General features: G+C 39.0%; 1 protein-coding gene across 3 annotated transcripts in view; it reads left to right on the top strand.

Moving 5' to 3' along the window:
• The window catches only part of STK38L (serine/threonine kinase 38 like), a 174,571-nt gene that overhangs the window by 80,289 nt on the left and 75,797 nt on the right, over positions 1–18,485 (top strand). For 2 of the 3 annotated variants that reach the window (XR_011377797.1, XM_030830510.3), the window contains exon 1: positions 15,755–15,871. The exons of the other annotated variant lie outside the window; for it this stretch is intronic. The gene's annotated coding sequence lies outside the window, so the exon portion shown is untranslated. Of the gene's footprint in view, positions 1–15,754; positions 15,872–18,485 lie in introns of those variants that run through there. 3 annotated transcript variants of the gene reach the window in all.

The raw sequence follows: 18,485 nt of genomic DNA, 5'->3' as shown, positions 1-18,485 counted from the left end.
CTTTCCTTGTCCACCTTGCCTGAATGAGCAACACCTCTTCTTTCCCTGCTTTCTTTTTCATCATAGCATTGATCACTTCCTAAAATTAGCTTATATACATACTTGTTTACCTCTTTTGTCTCCCGTGTCCGAACGGAAGCATTATGATGACTTTGTTGATCACTGATGAATTCCCAGCACGTAGAAGAGTGCCTAGGAGACAGTAGGTGCGTAGTCAGTATTGGCTGGATAAATGAAGGAGTTTCTGTCTTAAACCTGCTAAATAGATGCCACGCTGGTACCTGCCTTCATCACTTTCCTTGATCGGTCCTATGGATCTCTGTTTCCATTTTGCTGGAGACAGTATTCAAATACTTCCTAAGAAAGGATGCATTGGGAGTAAAATTGCCAACCTCTTACATATTTGTAAAGTCTGTATTTGGTCTTCAGCCTAACTGATAGTTAGGCTGGACATAGAATTCTAGGTGGAAACTCTTTTTCTCTTAGAATTTTGACAGCACTACCTCTGTTGAGAAGTCTGAGTCATGCCTTTGATGACAGGTGTGTGTGTGTGTGTGTGTGTGTGTGTGTGTGTGTGTGTGAAATTTCTTTCTAGAAGCTTTTAAGATTTTATCTTTATACATTCCCAGTGATGTATCTGGGTTTTTACTTTTTCTTTTTGTTTTTTTCCTACTCATCCTACTCTGCAATCAGTGGGCTTTTGCAATGTGAAGACATTTTGTTTCTCCATTTAGCTTTTCTTTTCTCCATTTAGCTTTTCTTTTATGTTGCCGTTCTTTCCTTCTGAAATGCTTTGTAGTCAGTTGAGACTTTCTGGAATGAGCTCTCATTTCTTGACTTTCTCTCCTATTTTTTACCTTAATGTCTTTTTTATTCTATATTCTAAATGTATTTGCCAAATCTCCTTGTTTTACTGTGCATCTGGGTGGGTTTTGCTGGCGGGCTGATTTCACCTCAGGAGCCAGACTTTACACGGATCCCTCAACTTCCTGAATGCAAAGGGAGACACTGGGGAAGCCTAATGCCCCCACTGGCTGCACGTGGTTTTCTTTTAGGCAAGAATCCTCCATATTGCAGCTAATGGTAAGATTGCCAGATTTAACAAAAACAAAAAATAGTTTGACCTGGATGGCTTAGCTGGGTAGTTGCATGTTTCTCACTTGAATTCTCTTATGCAGTTGCAGTCGGATTGTATCTAGGGCTGCAGCTGGGGCTGGATGTCTGGTGGCTTGATGGTTTTCCATGTGTCATCTGATCCCCATGGCCTACTCTCTTTAGCAGGGTATCCTAGACCTCTTACCTGAGGGCTCAGAGCTCCAAGAGGGAGGATGCAGAAGCTGCTGAGCCTTCCTAATGCCTGAGTTCAGAAGTCCCAGAACATCACTTCCTCTGCATTCTATTGATGAAAGAGGCCCAGCCAGATTCAAGGGGAGAGATCAGAAGCTCTACCTCTTGATGGGAGAAGCAGCTTGAGTATATAGGGAATGGTGCAATTGTTTGGAAGCATCTTCAGACCAGCTACCACAGCAACATTCCAAAACCAAATTCATCCCCCTATTCTGTTTGTTTGTTTGGTTTTTTAATATACATAGCTAAAACTGTCATTCACTAATTCATCCAGGCCCAAGAACATAATTCTTTACTTCCTTCCCTGACCTTGCCCATAGCCAATCTACTATAAAGATCTTTTCTTCAAAATCTCTCCTGAATATATCTGTTTTATGGTGGGATCACAAACAAATAAAATATCTCTCTTGTCTGTCCTTGCTTTTCTTTTTTCAAGGCCACCCTCATGTTCTTGCCTTTTTGACTTGGACCAGTGCCCTGGCCTTTTAACTGATCTCTGTGTCTTCCCTTCCCTCATTCAACTAATGCATCCATTCCTTGCCACTAATCTCCCAGAAGAATTTCTTTGATTTCTATCATCTCCCAATTCAAACCTTTATTGCCTTCCTTTTGCCTAAGAACGCCAAGTTAAAAATCCTTACTCTGATGTTCAAGCCCCTTAAAACTTACTTTTCTAGCTTTATATTCTAAATTCTCCTTCCTGGGACTTCTGGTCCAGTCACTATTCTGTGAACACATTGTTCCTGCTTCCGCACATTTGTCCACATTGCTTTCCCTGTCTCTGAATGTCCAATCCTTTACTTTCTCCAAATCCTTTAAGATTCAGCCAGAAGATTTTTTTATTCACTGAGGTACTCAGTCAGCCTTTCAAAAACCATTTCTTTTTGGCCTTTTATTTACCAAGCATCATGGCAGCTAGTGGAGATGTGATGGTGAATGAAATAGAGTTTCTACCTTTAAGGACATTCTTGCTTAGTGGCAGAAAAAGAGAAGAAAAGGCAATTTCAAAACCTCCATACTGTGAGAGTGATACCATAAGAGGAACATATAACCCAATCTTAGGTCATCAGGCCAGGGTTCCTGGAGAAGGTGAATCTAAGCTAAGACCTCACCTACTCTAGTCTAGATCACAGTGATCTTGCAGTCTCCTCCAAGTTTACTGTCCTTATCATTCATTTGACTTTTACTTATGTGGAGAGTTGTACTATTGTACTGAACACAAGGCATTTTTAAACTTTTAATCATAGCTCCCTAATATAAGGTCAATCTTCTTAATGACAGAAGGCTAATCTTACATTCTTTGTCCTCATACCCTTCCTCCCAATTAAGAACAATGTCTTACCATTGTCTAGTTAGCACCTGTGTGTTTAGAAGAACTAATTTTCAGTAGACTATTTACCCTTGCCTGACTGCTTTTCTTTCTCCAAGTATTTTCTTCAAGAAATATTTATTGAATATTCATTATATATCAATAATCACTGTAGATGCTTGGAATGTTGCAAATGCTGCGGTAAAATGTGAACAGGATACAAACAGTGTAAATGAGGGAATGTTTTCTTCTTTGTATGCTTTCTTTTTGTTCCATTTACTTTTCATTTTTAAGGGATAGTTACATGAATTAATTACAGGTAATTTAATTGCTATACACAGTAGCCATACACATGGCTATACACAATGGCTGTTTTATTCATTTTAGTCACCTTTTTAACCTCATCTTTCCTTATATATAAAATATGAATAAACTGTAAGTCTATACAGTACCAATTTATAGTGGGATGATGTTGATGATGATGACAGTGATGATGATGATGGCATTGATGATGACGATGATGATGCTAGCTAGGGTCAAGATCCAGTGTTACTGTAGGAAGCCATCATTAACATACTTCTTGGTTCTATTTTGCCAAAGTCTATTATTCCTCACAACATCTCTGAGAGTTCTATTGATGTGTTTTTTGATTTTATGTTTTTCCTAGTCAACCTTCCTATTATGAAGCTTCAAGCCCCTTAAAACTTTAAAAACTTGTTTCTCAGTGCTATGAATTTTAAGATTGGGCTCACAAGAGGCAAGAAGCAATATGCAATTCTGTTTTATACCACTATTTATATAGTCAGTTCCTCAAAAAAGATGTGAATATAAAATATTTGGTGGAGAATGCAAAAGCCCATGTAAGTTGACCCAGGTCTCACTTCTTTAATAGAACAAAATGAGAGTTTAAATTTATGGGACCACAAGGCCAGTCCATAATTTATTAACTAGTGGGGTCTCTGACTTTTATAGTCAATTTTCATTCATTTACCTTGAAAAAAAGCAAAAGTTTTACTTAGAGTGACCAATGGGCCTGCTTTGCCTAATATCGAGGGAGTTCCTTGGACACAAGATTTTCACTGCTGGAACCAAGAAAGTCCCTGGCAAACTGATGAGTTGGTTATCATATTTATATAGATATAAATAAAGGGCATTAGGTCTATGTGATAAACATTGTTTTCCATTAATTTTATAACCCATATAGGCACTTAAATATATATATATACATTTATATGTATATGTATGTATATATGCACCTTTTAATTTTTCTTTAGTTGAATCAGCTTTGAAGTGAGGAGAATAATATGCAGTGTGCTCACAGCAGTGTTTGATTGCTTAAGTAATACCTGTAAATTGCTTTGGGATCCTTTGATGAAAGCACTAAGTAACTGTAAAGCTTTGTAACAATATTATTCTTATTTTATTCAGAGAGACTCAGCAGGATTCAAAGCACCTTACTGATTGAGCTTAGAGGGATTCTTTTACCATTATTTAGATACTATAATTCCCATGGAGGTTCACTAACAATATTTACATAATATGGAATAGTTCACAACAAATTGTTCTTTTAAAAAATATCAAAGAAGGAAGGTAAATGATACAGGGCCTTTGGACCTAAGGAACATAGGCAGGAAGGAGGTAGTTGCACCAATCTAAAATAAACAAAGCCACCTGGCTTTTGTAAAAAAACTATAAGAAAGGGCCCTTTTAGAAAATAGGATCTATTCTTCTTACATGCATTCTAGGTAAATGTATTTCTGTGAGATGTAATTAGTCCTAGTTACTGAAAATGTCATGTTCTCCATTGACAGATAGAGTAGTTTTTCCCAGGGCAAAATTGGGACTATTTGAGATAAAAATAAATGGTACTGTTCAAATGGAACATTTTACCATTTTATGCTTAAATATTCCTGTGTGTATTTCTTAGGAGAAAGATATTCTCTTATATAACCACAGAATGATTATCAAAATCAGAAATTTACATTGACTTTATCTAATTTACCGATCTTAATCATATTTTCGTCAGCTGTCCCAATAATGGCCTTTACGGTAAATAATGCAATTCTGGTCAAGGATCTAATTGGGGATTAAATGTTGCATTTACACATCTTATTTCTTTAGTTTTTAAAAATCTGGAACAATTTCTCAGTCTGCCTTTTTTTATGACATTTATATTTTGAAGAGCATAGGCCATTTATTTTGTATAATATCTCTGACTGTTTGTTTGTTTGATGTTCTTCATGATTAATTTGAGGGTAAGCAGGGTAAGACAGAAGTGATGTGACCTCAGTAAATCATATCAGAAGGCAAAGTAGAACATTTTTAAAGAGCAGTATTTTACTGGTACATGCAATAACCAGGCCTAGGACCAAGGATCAAGGCCAGGATTCCAGGGGGCTGGTAGTGGATGCTGTGGGGTACCATCAAACCCACAGCTGCTGGGAACCCTGGCTTCTGACAGCCCAGAGACATGTCCCTCTTCAGTTATTCCCTCAGCCAAGAGGCTGCCTCTCCCACATTCAACAGCTGGCTGCAGTTGGGGTACAAAGGCCTGGCTACTTGTCTCAACTGGGACAACTCGGAAAAGTCATCACCACTCCAGAGCTCCCTGCAGGTTAGGCTGAGGCCTCCTTTTCACCTGCATCTGAGTTCAACTTCTTCCTCTGCCTCATCCCACTGTCTTCTCTCACTCACCTGAGTTGTTCCAGAGAGCACTCCCCAGTAAATCTCTTGCGTGTTAATCTGAGAGTTTTAGGGTCTTTTCCCCAGGAAACCTGACCTACGACTGGGCCATTTTACATATGTGAGTGAGTCTTTTCATAATCATTTCAAACATTAAAACAGGCTCATTTTAAACATATTAAAACCATTAAAATAGTCTGCATATTAATCCTCTTAACAAGAAGTTTACTCCAGTGATATTCTACCATAGACTGTTGTAGTCAGAGAACGTGCACGCTAAGAAGTCAACGAGACACTGTCTCTGTTGCTCAGGATACAGCTTGATCCTTAGCTTTGCATGGCCAGAAATTTAACTTTGTCAGAGGTGATAAAACTCAGAGAAACTAATACAGAGTAATGGTAATCTAACTCAGAAAAGAACATGTAGCAGTTTATAATGAGACATGTAATTGCCTAGCAAACCAAAAACTTCTATTGGCTAATTGGCACACCCTTAATTTATAAGAAAATCTAAATGAGAAGCCAAGTCAGAAATTTATGTGATGACTAAGATGATTTATCTGATGTTCATTTATCTGATTTATCATATCTGATCATATTTGCACTCTTCAGCCCTGGTGGGACACACCTACAAGTAGACCAGACATTTATTTCTGCTTACCATGGCATTCTTGCCCCAAACTGTTTACAATATACAATTTAATATTGATACTTATGAGACCAGTTCTCTATACAGCATCAGAGTACTTTTCAAATGCCTATTTGACACATCACCCCTCTGCCTAAAACCCTTTAATAGCTTCCAGTTGCTATTAAGTGAAGATAAATCTCCTTAACCTTGTCCACAAGGCCCCGTGTGGCCGAATGAGAAAAAAGATCAATTTTTTGAAAGCCCTATTTGGGTTACTTCCTCCGGGAAACCAAGTCAGCATAAAATGCATGAGGCCAACCCTCTGAAAACAACCTGACTCACAGAAGGGTTGGAAAGCATAGCACAATGAGAGGCAGGTCCAGTAACTTCTCCCCTACAATCCCTGTCTTCAGATTTATAAAATTATCTGGCAAAGAGAAATTTTCAACGCAGCAACAACCAGCACTACCCCTGACCGTACTTGAATCCTCTTTGTTTAAACAAGCCACAGGTTTTGTCACTTACTTCCTTACACTGTCTTGTTCCCAACCTTAGCTCCAGAGCTGACAGGAAGAAGAGGTACTCTGGTGGTGGTCAGTTCATGTACCTTATCTAATTTAGTTTTCACAACTCTATTAGATGGAGGGAGGGGGTCCTCCTTATTCATTCTCTGAGTCTCCACTGTTATAAAATTGTTCGAGGGAATCATCAAAACATGAAAATAATTACTAACCAACTGACCAATTACAAAATGAGTCTCCATACAAATTCCCCTTCTGCTTAACACTAGGGTTTATCTCTAATATCATGCCAAGGTCTTAGTCTCTGTCTTTTTTTTTTAAACCATTAAAAAAAATTGAAGTATAGTTAATTTACATGTGTTAGTTTCAGGTGTACAGTGAAGTGATTCAGATATATATATATAAAATATATATGTATATATTCATATATATGTATATATTCTTTTTCAGATTATTTTCCATAATAGGTTATTACGAGATATTGAATATAGTTCCCTGTGCTATACAGTAGGTCCTTGTTGTTTATCTATTTTATGTACAGTAGTGTGTATCTGCTAATCCTAAACTCCTAATTTACCTCTCCCCTCCCCCCACTATCCCCTTTGGTAGCTGTAAGTTTGTTTTCTATGACTGTAAGTCTCTCTTTCGCTGTTAAGATTAGAAGTCTGGACAAAGCCTACTGTGAACAGCATGTGGGGAAATGGGGAATTTTCTTGTACTGCTTGCCGGTAACAGTGGAAATTAGTGCAACCTCTGGATGGTAGTTTGGCAATCGGTGTGGGAAAAATAAAATGTGCATTCTCTTTGACCCACTTCTAGGAATTCACCCTAAAGTCGACACTCTCTAGTAGGAAGAGATAACTGAGAAGGAAGTTCAATTGTTTTAATTGTTTTCACAAAGTGGACACTGTTACAAACAATGGTTTAAAATAGAAAAATGTGAACATCAAAAGATCTCAGAAAACATTTTTTTTAAGAGCAGTCCTCTATATGATTGTGATGTGATTCAGCCTTTGTTCAGTCTAAGTACTGCATGGCTACAACTGCAACCTGAAATTTCTTTCCAATTACTTTTATTTTGGTAAAATACATATAACATAAATTTTCTTCCATAGTTTCTATAAAATACTGGCCCTCGGACTTCCCTGGTGGCACAGTGGTTGGGAATCCGCCTGCCAATGCAGGGGACACTGGTTTGATCCCTGGTCCGGGAAGATCGCACATGCCATGGAGCAACTAAGCCTGTGTGCCACAACCACTGAGCCTGTGCTCTAGAGCCCGCCAACCACAGCTGCTGAGCCCGCATGCCTAGAGCCCATGCTCCACAACAAGAAAATCCACTGCAATGAGAAGCCCGCACACCGCAACGAAGAGTAGCTCCCCACTCAACGCAACTAGAGAAAGCCCGCATGCAGCAACGAAGACCCAATGCAACCAAAAAAAAAAAAAAAAAAAATACTGGCCCTCCCTCTGATATTTACTTTTTTTTTTTTTTTTGCTGGTAACAATTATCCTCTGATAATGAGAACATCCTACATTTTCCATATTATGGATGAGTAGATTGAGGTTTAGAGAGTTTAAGTGCCCAAGACCACAAGACTAAGGACTCAGCCCTTAGTCCAAATGTGGACCTCAGATGTGGTCCTCCCTCCATTGCACAGTGTGACACATTTGGGACCCTCTGTCCTGCCTGACTGTTTGATCAGTCCTGTCCTCCATCTCTGAGCACAGGCTGTTTACTTCAAACCGTGGAAAATAGATCTGATTGTTGCCCCTATGTCCGACTGTCCCTCCAGGCTCAGACTATAGAACTATAGAAACATCTACTGGCACTCGGGCATCTACAGGGGTATGAGTTACAGACATTCTCCATCTGCCCTGTTCCTCCATTCCCAGGAATTTCAACATCTAGAAAATAAAAATAAAAAATAAAGAAAGTAGATTGAAAGTAGAATGTAGTAGTTGAGGAGTAGCAGCTGCACTTAGAGTCACTGAATAACGTGGCTGTAAGAAAAGGAAAGAGTCCCCACCCCAGCAGATGGGAGTTGCAAAAAAGAAACCCCCTCTAAACCCTCTTAGTTTATAGATTTTCTGAGACCTGACATCATCTCTAAAGAGTGCATTATAACAACCTAAATAGATTTTGAAACAGAGTCATAATCACTTATAAAGAGATCAACTTAAAAAAATATATTCTATATAAATGGGCTAATAAGTTATAGAAGAAGAACCAAATAAAGTATAGGAACTCTGGTGCAGATCCAAAAACCAGATAGGTTATTTATTTATTTATAATAAATATTTTAATGATAATTTAAATAAATTAATAATAATAATTAAAATAAATGAATAAAAAACTGGAGAGTCGTTGCTTTTTAAAGGTATGATAATTTTAAGTACTAGACTCACAGAATATGAATAGACTCTACAACAAAGTGACTATAATAATTTCCTAGAATGTATTCAAATTATTTTAGCTTTCTTCAGCTGCCTACATTAAACATGAATGGGTTTTTCTGTAAGTTGAATTCTACTATTGTGATGAAAAACAGTCTTTGGGGCGGGGTATTCTTTTTCTTACTTGAGAAAATACAATTTTTAGGACTCAATCCTAAAATTAGGAATGAGAAAGACAGTGAGATTTAAGGGGAAAAAAACCCCACTTTTTAGTTTTTAAAAGAAGGTATTTTTAAAACTTAATATTATGCAATGTTAGTGAATTTCTAATGTCAATGAACGTCACTTTTAGGAGACTAAAAACACTAAGCAGAAATTTATTTTTTCTGTTTTGATTTGCTATTCTAAAACTTTAAACCATTCAAATATAGCATATATTATCACAAAATATTATATAGTGTCTTGTATTTTTCTTTTGTAAAGAGCTTAACTATCAGTTTTTCTTTAAGAAGTAGAGAAAGGGAATAATGTACCATCTAGCATTTGGACAGTGTTTTTCACATATACAATATGTGGTGGTCATTAGTACTATTGCCAAATATTCCTGGTTTTTGCTCCTTCCTGGAATATTAAAAGATTGTACCTCCTGGCTTTCTTTTATTTGTATGGGGCCATCCAACCACTTCTGGCCAATGAATGGGTTGTGAGCAAAAGTCTCTACTTGAGACTCTCCAATCTTTTTTTTTTTTTTTTTTTTTTGCGGTACGCGGGCCTCTCCCGTTGCGGGTCGCAGGCTCAGCGGCCATGGCTCACGGGTCCAGCCGCCCCGCGGCACGCGGGATCCTCCCAGACCGGGACACGAACCCACGTCCCCCGCACCGGCAGGCGGACTCCCAACCACTGCGCCACCAGGGAAGCCTGAGACTCTCCAATCTTGTCTTTGCCTTCTGGCATGAAGATCAGCAATGTGCAAGATGATATCTGCTCCATTGGTCTGGAACCCTGAGTGACCCTGATGAGCAAGCACTATTGCTGACCTGCAAAGGACATAAAACACTAGCAATAAATAAGTACTCAACATTTGAAGCCACTAAAATTCTGTGATTGTTACCACAGCATCACTTATCCTCATCTTACTTATGCACTGTATTTCCTATTTCACAGATAGAAAATCCACTGTATCTCTGTTAGTATCAGGAATCTGTAAAAATTAATAGAGTAGACAAGAATCAAAGCAAGAAAGGTCTGACAGGGACTTTCTCTCTTCACGGATATAAACAGCACCCAAAATCTTCTGCAGATGCAGAGAATCCATTTAATTTGCAGCTGACAAAAGGGTTTCATACTGAAACATGCGTTTTTGTTATATCACTAATTATTAGTATTAGTGATGATAATAATAATAATAGCTACCTTGAATTGAGTGTGAATATATCCTAGGTGTTTATTTATATTATCTCATTTAATTTCATTTAATCCTAAGAGGTAGCTATTTTTCAAACTGAGATCTTTCTAGCTTCAGTGTTCTTTCCATTATGGCAGTGATGTTGTATGGTTCACAGAGTCCTTTCATCAAAAGATATTTCATCTTTGCAGCAACTATCATGTTGATATTCTCCCATCTTACAAATGAAGAAATAAGACTTCACAGAACTTTTTTGATCTGTGCAAGGTCGTACAGTAGTAAAAGAATCAGGTCTTTGGAATACAAATCCCGTGTGGTTCTTTGTTACACTTTGCAGAGCAATAAATATAATGCAAAGAGATAGTTAGACATAATATATTTTCACCTTTCCTTAAGGCTTTTCTTCAGGTTTCTGGTTTACAAAGGTGCTTTTAACTTTGGAGGATTAATAGCCTAAACCTGGAATGCTTTACACCCTAGGTGATAAATAGTTTGCACTTTAGTCAAGCCAGTTAAAAATTAAAACATGAATCAATTAGAAGTCATTGTTTCCAGGTTTATAAAGTGTTCTGCAGAAGGCAGTCTGGTGAGAGTTCTGAATGGATTGTCATGTGTTTGATTAAATGGTCCAATGAAAGTCCCCTGAAGCTTGTAGAAAAGAACCTTTATTTTCAAACAAACAAACTCAATTGCATTTAGCTTGTCTGGGCAAGAGCCCCTTTGAAAGTCTTGGCTGTGAGAAAAGGAGCCAGGGGTCAAGCACTCTTCATGTCAAACTGGAAAGGTCCATTCAACTTTCTTTGTATCCCATCAACTTTCTATTTGTCCACAATAAAAAAATTAATGGTTTTCCATCGGACAGTCTTCCAAGAGAACTGAAAAGCACCTATTCTCTCTCTCCTCAAAAATTAATTGGCATAACATTGTAGATCATTAACTTTTTTCCATAATCACAACATTGAACGTTTTTATTTTACTGTTTTTCTTTTTAGTCTTTAAATATAGATGTGGAATGTGTATATTATGAATACATAGATATATTATTTTTCAAATAATTTGTATACCAAAGCTATTACACTGTCGGTAACGTGCTTTAGAAGAACTCCCAAACCTAACAGTATATTCTGAACATCTTTCTATGTCATTAACCATTTATCTACATGTGATTTTTAACACACATATGCTATTACACTGTATGGATCCACCATAATTTATTACACCAATCCCTATCTTTAGATATTTAGATTAGTTCCAACTTTTTACAGTTATGGATAAATAATGCTGAGATAAACATCTTTGTACGTGACTTTCTGTCCATATCTCTGCATGTTTGCAGTTGTAGTATTCTTAATCCCATTTAAAGGATGGGGATTATCATAATAATAGTACTCGAGGCTAACATTCATCGAGCATATTGTAAACAGGTAAGTACTTCAAACTAGTTTCCCTGTCTCCAAATTCCGTTTTGTACTTTTGCTCAGTAGTACTTCTTTTATCTACTGTTAGGAATCTGGGTTGCCGGCTTTGCCACTTGCTATTGGGTGATCTTAGGTAAGTCACTACAGCTCTTTGAGCCTCAGTTTCATCACCTATAAACTGGTGACAATAATACCTAACTCACTGGCTTATTGTAAAGATTAAATGAGACAGTACAAGCAAAGAGCACAATGTTTGGCACACAGAAAGAACTCAGTAAATATTAGCTACTCTTCTTGGTCTATCCATGGAGCTAATCAGGAATTAGCATTGCTCATACTCACACAGCTTGTCTTGATAGCCTCTCTCTTTTTAATCATAATTTTGTAATGCTTAAAAAAACTCCGTATCTGCAGTTACATCTCTATTAACATTCTTGCTAGTTGTGTCTCCCCCCACCCCCTTCCCCCCGGCCACTGCTCACCCCCAATTAGTCTTGCCAAAGTTTTTCCTATTTCTTTGACTTTTCAAAGAATCATCTTATTTGTCAATTTCAGACTTGTTTTTAACTCCCTGTTACATTAATTTCTGCCTTTATATTTCAGAACTGTATTTGAACTTGTTAATCATAACAGAATTTACATCCATTTGAAAAATAGAGTTATATATGGGAGTGATTATGTATTTGAACTATAATGCTTGGTACACATAAGGGCCAGGACATCTGGAAGGGATCCTGCTCTAATCTTTATATCCTTCTATTTTCTTTGGATTTATTTTGTTTCCTTTTTCAGGTTTCCTGAATTGAGAGCTTGGCTCATTTTTTTTTACATTTTTGTGTTTTCTGTTAAATGCATTTAAAGCAGTAAGTTGTTCTCTAAAAGCTGCTTTGACCATATCCCACAGTTGCAAAGCTGCATATATACGAAAGCAACTTTTCTATGTTTCTGTGTTTTCTATATGGAAGAGTTTTATTGATAGTTTCCTTCTGTTATCATTTACTACCATCATTTGTTATTCTTTGGTTATTTACTATGTGGTAGGCCTAGGGGAGTAAAAGTAATACTAAATTGCACACACTGAAAACAAAAATCAGATGAATTCTGGGTGCTGAAAAGATTTTCATCATGATTTTTCTCTCTCTCTGGCCTACAATTTTAGCTTGTCCACCTACACTTAGCATAGATTTGGAGAAGAGGGAACAAGGGAAAGGGGATAAAAATTCATATTCAACTGTAGGTTAATACAGTTTGCAATGGCCATGGTTACCTGGGTTTATTTAATTCCAATTGATAATAAGGCAGTTGATAATAAGAGTTTTGGAAAGCCCTACCAAAAAATCTATTATCTAGACTAAGTGTTCTTAATCTGGGTCTGTAATAATATATATGCATAAATGTATTTTTCACTAAGCCCTACCTAGTTGAAAATTAGCATTTCTTTCATTATGAAGGTAGTCAGCAAACCACAGTAATATTAGCAACCAGTGACTTTGCCCCCAATAGAACTCATACATATTTTCTACCACATTAAAGTTGGTGCAGATATCTCAAAATATTGTTTATGTGCATCATTACTGCAAAATTACTGTAGGTATTGATCTTGTAATTTAATGCATTAATAAAGAAGCAAGTATATAACTATTAGTTATCTATGGCTGTATAATAAATTAACTGTCCCCCCAAATTCGTGGCTTAAAAAATAAATACGTATTATTTCACAGCGTCTGGGGGCCAGGAATCTGGCAAGGCTTAGCTGGGTCTGTTGGCTCAGGGTCCTTCACCAGGCTCAGTCAAGGTGTCAGCTGGGGCTGCAGTCATCTCGAGGTTCCACTGGGACGGAGTCGGCTTCTAGGCACAGTGGTTGTGGGCAGGATTCAGTTCCTCATGGGTTGTTGAACTGGGTGCCTCAATTCCTCAGTGGCGGTTGACTGGAGACCTTGCTCTGTTCTGTACCACGTGGGCCTCTCTATAAGACAGGGCACAGCCTGACAGCTGGCTTTCATCAGAGTGAGTAAGAAGTGGAGCAAGAGAAGATGAACTAGATGGAAGCCAGAGTCTTTTGTAACCTAATCATGGAAGTAACACCCCATCATTTTTGCCAGATTCTCTTTTTCAAAACCAAGTCACAGGGACTTCCCTGGTGGTCCAGTGGTGAACACTTCGCCTTCCAATGCAGGGGATGCAGGTTCGATCCCTGGTCGGGCAGCTAAGATCCCACTTGCCTCGCAGCCAAAAAACTAAAACATAAAACAGAAGCAATATTGTAACAAATTCAATAAAGACAAATGGTCCACATCAAAAAAACTTAAACAAAAAAAACCCAAACCAAGTCACTAGGTTCAGCCCACACTCAAGAGGAGGGGATTGCACAAGACAGAAATACCAGAAGGTGAGGATTATTGGGAATCATCTTAGAAGCTGCCTACTACAGAACTATAACAAAACCTCACTTTTTTTTACTATTTTAATAATTGTATATTAATATAATCAATTTCCTTTATAGCCCTAGGTAGTTTATTTTATGCCTTTAAAAACACTGTTCTGAAAAAGGGTCCATAGATTTCACCAAACTTCCAAAAGAGCTGTTGGATCTAATTTGATTCAGTTCAGGTACCTTCAACAACCAAGGGCAATTTATTTGGAATGGCCTCAATTAAGAAACTAAAAGTCGAAGCTTTAGCCTGCCTCATGTTATCCTAGTCTGACACCCTAGACAAGTCCCTATTACTCTAGCTCCATGAAAATAGCACGGCGCATTTGAAAACATAAATTTGCTATATAATACTCCATAAACTGTTCTTAATCCTACCCACTTGAAGTAGTATGTGCGTGGTGGAGGGAGAGAGGTGTACAGGCCTCTGTCGAGCATGTTTGATCACAATTAAACCTCATGCTCGCATATGGCAATTGTCATTTGAGCCTCAAAATGACCGTATGATATAGAATGAACTGATTTCCCCAAGAATACACTAATTACCAGACTACATAGTGCTTTTTCTGCTATCAAGCTATGCATGAAAAAGCACAGAGTGAAAAAAAAAATAGAAGTGATGTTAAGATTCTTCCCTAAGTCTTTCGTACATGTCACCTGCCCTTGGTGAAACTTAAAGATAATGATTGGCATCTCTGAATTATATTTTCTGCAAGCACAGTACTAGCTTTGTATACTGTCTTAACAGACTACAAGTAAATGGTATTTAATAAAATCTCCACTATTCAGATAGAAGATAATTTGTCAACAATAATTGGGAACTATTCTCTTGTTTGGCTTGCCCAATATAAACTCAAACGCATCATTTTCCCAAAGCCATCCTTTCTGAGTCATGCTACAGGCAGGTGATTTTCCTCTTAGTTCTCTGATCCTAAATAAGCAGCCCAGTATTGTCAGTAATTTTAGATTTTCCAAGATAACCCAAGCAAGTTTTTCATGAATACCGTGGAGTTATTTTGGTAGCTTTTCCAAATGTGGATCCCTCTCTAGTCTTTACAGTTGAGTCATGATGAAAAGGAAAAGGATCAAGGAAGCTGGGTGGCTTCTAGACGCCACAGCTACTACCTAGGCAACTAGGTCAGTCAATCCATTTTTGTTGATCACATTTTCCTACTCTGCTCTACAGTTATGTTCCAAAAAAAAATTGAAATGATCTCTAAGCCCCTTTCCTCCTCTAACATTCACATTGCATTGTGAAGCATCAAGAAAAACTCTGGCGACATTTAGGACACGTGACTAATGTGGCAACACACTGGGCCACTCTCAAGAGTGGCCTGAACTAGCTTTGAGCAGAGAAGAGGGAAGTGAGGTGAGGCTGATGAGGGCGGGAAACGGTGACTCCCCAAACAACCCCTCCAGGGTCAGTCACGAATTCACTAGGTGCAGGTGGGAGGGGCGGTAGGGGGGCTGGCTGCGTTGACGACAGAAGGCTACTTCCGGCTGTGGTGCGTATGACGTCAGGACCGAGCCAGACCGGCCCAGCCACCTAGAAGCGGAGCAGGGAGGCCTCGCGAGAGTTCAGGGAGGCCGCTCCGAGATTCCGGCGCGGCGGCGGGTCCCACCTCTCGGGGGCGGGGCGAGGGCGGAGCGGGCAGAAGGGAGCGGACTGGCGGCGGGTCGGTTGCGGCCCGTGCGGAGGCTGAGCCGGCCGCTGGAGCGACCGGAGGCAGGTGAGTGCGCGGATGCGGCGCTCCGCGGCGGAGGGGGCTGGGGCGCTCGGCTCGCCGCGCCGGCCCCAACTCTGAGAGCGGGAGCGGTAGACGATCTTAGGTGTCTTTGGCTGTCCAGGGAAAGCGGGGCTAATTTCGGGGCTGGAAATGTCTCCGGTGAAGCTCCGGCGACGGCCTTGGCCCTCTTGTTTCCCGGGGTGGTACTGGCACCGGGTGCCCGGAGAGGTGGCCTCGAGCCCCGGGAGGCATCTTTGTCCTTCCCTGCTCCTTTCGCCTTCCAATCCTCGGCCCCCAAGCACCACGCTCCCGGTCCCTGCCTGGGCTTCATAAACAATAACAAATGTCGCGGATCCTGTCCTGTATCCCCCGCTCTCCCTTCCCTTGCCCTCAGCCGATGCCACCGACGGGAAGGATTCTGGGCATGGCTCTTAGATTGTGGGGGCTGTTTGTGTACCATTCCTAAAAACTGATGCGTCAGATTGCTAAACATTTCTCAGATAGACACAGTAAAGCTGCCCAGCTCCCAGAAGACACGGAGTGTTCAAAACCGGTCTCAAAATCCGTCCCTACCTCTGGAACCCTAGACCCTTCTTTTCAACATCATTTTCTCCCACTCCCTTTTTTCACATTTACTATCGGGGGCAAATGAGTGGTTGTTTGGTATGGGAATAGGGAAGGTTGTGCCCGATTGAGGAGGAGACGTTTCACCTTTAAAAAGTTGTCAGGTTGATAGCAAAAGAACAAACTTTATTTTCAAAACGAGTGGACTCCCGTTTACTGATACTTTTGTTTCGTGGGACCGCTTTTCAGACTGTAAATTTGGAGGAAAGACATAAAAAAAAAAAAATGGGGAGGGGGCCTGGGAGAGCTGGTGGTGCTGGGAGTAGTGGCTTCTCCAAAAAGTGTGATGCTGTTGTTATTCACTTGATAAAATGCAAAACCAACGCTCCTGTCTATTTCATGCAACTTGTGATAAGTTTTGATAGAAGCCGATTGCTCGGAGAAGGTGGCCTGAGTATTAGCTTTATTACTACTAGAGTCTGAGGAAACAACTTACAAGTGTTTTAATTATGCCTCCTAGCTGTAAGAAGGGAGTGAGACTTAGTCTTTTGGGGGGTGTGAGTGGGTTGGGGGCTTAAACTTGTGAGGTCTCCCTACTTAAAGGCAGGGTTTATTGTGGTTTAAGCCCAGTTTTGCTTACTGAGGGCAGGTTTTTGAAAGTTCTTTGTCTCAATCATAAATGTATATAAGATACTGGAAACCTCTTTGTGTTTGTGTAGCCTTTCTTTGTATGCCTCAGGATATATAAAACAATTAAGTTTATTATACTCTACCCAGTAGCTGAGAGGTATTGTATGTGAATTGGCCATTCTTGTGACTATTTGAGGGGAGAGAAATTAGTCCAAAATAGGATGTTAAATTATGATATTTGTTCATTGCATAGGTACGTCAAAGTACCTTTATGTAAAAAAGTCCTAATCTCAAACGAGGTACAATGGATAAAAATTTTCTTTTTTGGTTTGATCTTTGGTTTGGTTTTAGCTTTGTGGTGTTCTTCTTGTTAAGATGGCTGATAACATTCCCCATTGGGTTGGGTTATGTTTAGAATGAGAAACAAATTGGGTGTAGTTTGTGTAATCCTTTGAAAGGCCGTGCCACTGGGGAATGAAAAAATTAGACTTAGAAAAACCACATTAAATGAGTGCAATTCTTCTTTAGCCTTTTGTTTTTGAGTTTGTTTTAAAATAAATCAAAGAGTAGAGGCCAGGAATATTTGTGCAACTAAGAAGGTGTCCTCAGCAGTTTTTATGCCAGAAAAAAATTAATTTCAATAGGTAAGACGCTATAAAAACAAAGGAAGAATTGTACTTTGTAGAAAGCGGTAACAAAGCAAGGGACTCAATTCAGCCATTTGTTTTCAGAAAAGTTCTGTCCTCTCAAAGTAAGGGCAACATCATTATGTTAGCGAAGTAGGATAACACTTTAGAAAGTGTTTTCCCAGTGATCTGGGATAAGTTGGAAGCTTTTTTGTATGTGTGTGGCACTTTTTTGTGAGCGAAAAGAGGGCACAAATCAAAGCCAGAAAGATTGGCATCTCAAAGTAATGTTAAAATCAGCAGATGGTCAAGTTACGATTAAGTAGACTTGACATATGCAGAAATTATGCTACTGTATTTTTATATTAAAAGCACCATAGACTTTTTGAATGAAAAAAATGAGAATAAGCTTTTAAAGCATAAGAAATTTTTAAAAATTAATTTAAGAAGATAACCTTGGTCATTAGTTATAAAAATATTAAGTGAATCCTTCTTTCCCCCCACTCCAACCCCTCAAATGTTTGTTTAAGTCTTATAACATTTAGCAAGGTATGCCCAGTACTTAAGTGTGCTGATTACATAAAGCTCCTTTCTCCAGGTAAAGGTTTGCTAATTGACAGGATATTGTTGTTCAGAACTTTTAGAGAGAGGAAACTGAAGGGCAACAATGAACAGTATTTGCTGTCCTGTACACTCAGATGAACTGGTCTCTGTCTCCAACGTCATGGGAGGGAAATATACCCAATAACTATAGTACACAATGCATTTTGTGGAGAAGCCAAGGAGGGAGGGGTTAA

The sequence above is a fragment of the Globicephala melas genome, chromosome 10 (genome assembly GCF_963455315.2).
Source record: "Globicephala melas chromosome 10, mGloMel1.2, whole genome shotgun sequence".
Taxonomy (NCBI): Eukaryota; Metazoa; Chordata; class Mammalia; order Artiodactyla; family Delphinidae; genus Globicephala; species Globicephala melas.
This window is presented reverse-complemented; position numbering and strand designations above follow the sequence as displayed.